At 43.1% G+C, this 4,917-nt stretch overlaps 1 pseudogene across 1 annotated transcript; it reads right to left on the reverse strand.

The window, feature by feature from the left end:
* Positions 1-283: 283 nt before the first annotated feature.
* Positions 284-3,334, reverse strand: LOC144753150 (transcription factor HES-5-like; annotated as a pseudogene). Its single transcript, XR_013594222.1, has 3 exons — positions 3,281-3,334; positions 2,659-2,824; positions 284-2,103 (listed from the first exon to the last, which is right to left on the reverse strand). The product of XR_013594222.1 is annotated as a transcription factor HES-5-like (transcript).
* Positions 3,335-4,917: the final 1,583 nt, after the last annotated feature.

Consider the following 4,917-nt stretch of genomic DNA (forward strand, 5'->3'; position numbering starts at 1 on the left):
GGACACTGAAGAGGGAAAATCTTGGTTCAACAGCTCTCATTTTTGTGTAGTTTTGTTGACATTTTTTAATAAGGGATTTGGTAGTGAATTGTTTTTATATTTTATCTGGGAGTACATCTTTAAATATAGTTGAAACTATGCGGTGTCCCATGTTTTACTGACCCTTGCATGACACATTAGATCACCTTCAACCCCCCCCCCCCCGCCCGTCCAATTACAAGTAATGTTTTTTTTACACAGAAGCACATTTTAAAATCTAAAATGAATAACCAGAAAAGTTAAATGTAGTTCAATCAGATTTTATTTTCGTATTTGCAAAACATTTCTGCAACTCCATAGCTCGGAAAATATTCCCAGTACAGATCACAGCTACCAAACTGTTTACAAACACATCCCACAGGGATTTAATTTTTTTACAGAATCTAACACAGAAGATTCAAGCATAAATATTATGCATGCAGAACTTTTCATAGAAATGTACAGACATATCAGTTCTCAACAGAACACGGCGCTGTCTCACTCTTCCTACTGGGAATTCAAAAAGGGTTAGCGCCAAGCAGTAGACCACATAAAATGATGCAAACAGAACGTTTCATAGAAAATATTCAGTAAACAATATCTTACTGCACAACAGCTGTTACTCTTTTTTCTAAAAAGAAATCAGACAATACACGGGTTTAAAAAAAAAAACCCTAGTTACTACACTGCAAATCACCTACAGTTGTAGGTACATACATTGAAGAATATCTCCTACGTAGTATTCTTGAGTTAACATCTAACTCGTATACATTTGATGCACTTGAATTTTCTATAAAAGTTATAGAATTCTCAAGCTGAATGTTTCCATCTTCACAGAAGCAAGTTACAATGCACAAAAACGGCATATTGACATTTTACCGAAAATTGCAAAACGCAAAAAAATACAACATTTTGGGAGAGCTTTTGCTGCTGAATCACCAAAAAAGTAGCATTATATCAGTGTATGCTCTGAAAAGCGGTCTGCCCTCGTTCTACATGATGCTTTACAACAAGGGCTGGGGAATGGTTTCTCTGGCAAAATGAGATACTCATTCTGTTTACAAAAATAAACAAAGAAACTTCACTGAAGTTAACATTTTTTTTAAATGCCCCTTTCCAATAATGTTTTACATGACATATTTCTTCCCAGAAGACTTTCTAGCGGTCATTTTTAAAATGTACTCAAATATTCAGTTTGAATATTGTTCTATGTCTTTGCAGTTATAGCATCACTACAGAACAGAAAACAAATTCAAGGTCAGCTTCTTTTGATTTGATCTTAAGAATATCTGCCTATAAGGCAATATTTCATAAAAGGTCTTTCAAATCTGTCTGGGTAGGACAAAAAATATGAATTGGGACAGAACAGAGCAGGGAACACAGGCAACACAGTAGCCTTTGGTAGACCTGCTTGACTTGGACTCCTCGCGTAAGATCTAACAGTGAAATTGATGTAGATTCTGCTATCATCTTGCAAGCCTTAAAGTCCAGTCTAAACACCTCATAGAAGTTATGCTAAAAGCACTAACAACCTTCAACAGATTAAGCAACACAATCAAACTTTCAAAGTCTCTTCCCTAAATTCTGCGAACAGTAGCAGTGAAGAGCACTGACCCATTCCTCACGAATGGCTTCCTGGTCCTTCTTGGGAGCAGTCTCTCCCTTTGGGAGAAATTCAGTGGCCATCCAAGCACCTTCATGCTGGATGGAAGGAAAGCAACCTTTCCTACTAATAGAGGAAGGGGGGACTTGTGGATTCAAGTCATAAGTTCCTCTGGAGTCCAAGGCAGTGAGTGCCCTCTTGGAAGTCCTTGTGCTGTTACCAGGGTCTCCATACTGGGGCGGCGGTGGAGGCCAACGCTTCCTGCTTGGTTGGCGTCTGGTAGGAAGGATGGACGACTGGAGAGACAAGAAGTCCAGGCTCTGTCTTGACAGGGCGAGGAGGGCCTTGAAAGTGGCCCAGGAGTTTGAGCTGGGCATCGGGAGTGGCGGCGTGGTGAGACAGGAACAGCAAGGCCTCCTTCAAGCAGTGTGAGAAGCCTTCTCGGTAGTCCTGCTGAGGGCTCTTTTGGCCAATGGTCACTGCTGGAAAAAAAGTCAATAGTTGTGGTTAGAAAAGATGCAAAATAAAGAGTTTGATGCAAAGAATTAGTCTCATACAAACACTAACAAAGCCAATAGTGTTGCCTTTTTTCGGTAAAATGTTTGTTCAGTGTCCTCACACACAAGCCCAAATAGTTAAAGTGGGCTGTGTGTGTGGGGGGGGGGGGGGCAAGGTTGTAGAGCAAAGGACACTCAAAGAAGGGGGAAAGTCCTTCCCTAAAATGTTAATAACTTGGAGATACAGTGATGTCACGGTCTGAGTATTAAGTACCACTGTAGTAAGGAGGACAACTCAGACCTGCAATAGAGGTGAATAGATCTATAAAGAAACCATATTTTTCAATAATTCACTGCACACCTAAGGGAGAGATAACTAATAATACGACAGGCAATGCAGACTAAACGTTACACAAGAATAAGGCCTGAGCTGGAGACCAAACAGCTATGGAGAGGGGACAGGCTGGATGTGGCTTACTCTTCATTGATAGTAATTAAAAAAGCAGTGTGCAGTCACAGAGATCTGCTAGGAATACTTACTTCGGTGTCTGGCCAAGTATTCCACGGCGGTCTCCAGGATGTCTGCTTTCTCAAGCTTGGTATTGGCCTCCTGGGCCCTGAACTCCTTCGCCAGGAGCAGCTTCAGCTTCTCGATGCTGCAGTTAATACGGTCCCGGCGCATCTTTTCCACAATTGGTTTCCTCAGCTGTAAATTAAAAGGGGAGAGAAAGAAAGGGCTTCGTTAGTTAAAAAGTCAACAACCAACACATGGAACATCTGTAATAAACGTAGGCCTGTGTTTTAATATCATTGCTATAGCTAGGGCACAGGACTCGAATCCTATTTTAACAAACGTTGTGATCTTGGGCAAATAACCGTATGTCTTTCTACCACCCCTGTGTCCCGGTTATGGAGAAAAGCTGGGAGTGGTAAGATACCGACTTTATCCAGGACTCTTAATAATGCACAGAACATTGTTTAGTGCTGTGTGCAGCAGAATAGTCGGTAGACTCAATCTCTCTTAAGGCTATTAATACAGTTATAAAAATCTCTATAAAGGAATATATGCAGAAACACAAAATGTTAGCATTAGCTTTTAGCACAATCTACAAAACTGCTCCTAAGCAAAGGGACAGGACTTGTCTTTTGGCGGTAACCTTACCTTAGTTTTCTGCTTGGAGGGCTGGATTTGCACGACAGCAATGGAGGGCGCCATGACAGCAGAGTTCGTCAGAGGGAGCGGAGCAGGCAGAGTCTGGCCAGGCAGAGAGGCGGGAGTGAGTCTGAGGAGAAGCCGCTGCTCACCTCTATTTATACTCCGGCGGCGGCAGGCCCAGGCCTGGGTGCCCGGCTCCTCGGCGGTTCCCACACTCGGCAGCCAATGGCCTGCTGTCAGGGGCACAATGCAGCGCCTCCCTTACAGCATGCTAAATTGTCTGTGAATTGCCCGGGGATAATGGGCAGGCCCCCGGGAGGAGCAGGTGGACTGTGAGAGGAGACAATGGGGCAGCCTTCTGAGGCGGCCGTCACGACGTGGGAAAGCGATCTCCGGAGTTATCCTACGGCCTGTGCCTGGCGGTGAGAAGACCCCGCGACCCCACCCCGCCCTCCCGAAAAGGCTGCCTTTAAACACGTGGCAGGAAAGTCAACAACTGTCCATATGGGGTTAGTGAATAGGGTCTCTCTGCCACAGGTATCACACAAAATCCACGATATTTCCTCATCTTTTTATTTTATTTTTAATTTATTTTACGCAACCAGTGATGCTTCTCTGTATCCCACAATGTACGAAACTTCAAATATTCGTTGCAATAAAAATATAATTTGCATATCTTCTCCCTAGACAATATATGTAATTTCATGTAACTGTCATTATAAGTCAGCACGCTATTCATCAGCAACATTTTAGTCTATATGTATGTTCCATAATTATTTTGTATTTATTTGTATTTTCATGCCCCTTGTACACCCAGCGGCATTTCTGCTGCAGGCACGCTCCATTAAGCTAAAACATTTGACCTCTGATCTTTAAGCACACTCCCAGTCACCCACCACCCACTGCAATGACTGTTACTATTAACACCACTACCACTGCTAGGAGATAATGCTATCATTTTCATGTTTCCATCTCCGCTATTAGAAAGATCTTTATTAATATTGTAATTTTTAATGAAAATAATTTTCATTTTGCTAGAGTTATTTTTGTAATAATGCAGATGGTTGAGCATTGGAGCTCTGGTGCGCGTGCGTTTGCACATCTGGCAACACCGAGAAACAGCAGCCTAGTTCTGAGTTCATCTTTAAAACGTGCTTCTGAAAGACGGATTGGGCTGGGGCAGGGTCGGTCGCATGTCAGGATTGTATTGGACACGAGCTGCCCTATAGAATCATACACCTGCCCCGCTGCTGTATTAATATCCAGATACTACCTGCACACTATGGGGCATATTAGCAAGAACCTCGTTAAGGTTATCGCCGAACGGCGATAATGGACTTGCTAATATGCGATATAGAATTCCAATAGAAGCCCAACTTAGATGTCGTGCACATCTAACCTGGGCTTCTATTGGAATTATATAACGCATATTAGCAAGCCCATTATCGCCGTTTTAGCGGCAGTTTCCTGCCGCTAAAACGACGATAATTTTAACGAGGTTCTTGCTAATATGCCCCTGTGTGAGGAATACTGTATTACCTGGGAGTTGGTCTCCCGCCACTAACACCGACCCCCTCCCCCTTCCGGAATATGAGAACGAGGCGTCCATGAAAGTACCGTTGACCAGCTCTATTGTTTCCAGT

The sequence above is a fragment of the Lissotriton helveticus genome, chromosome 5_1 (assembly GCF_964261635.1).
Source record: "Lissotriton helveticus chromosome 5_1, aLisHel1.1, whole genome shotgun sequence".
NCBI classification, from domain to species: domain Eukaryota; kingdom Metazoa; phylum Chordata; class Amphibia; order Caudata; family Salamandridae; genus Lissotriton; species Lissotriton helveticus.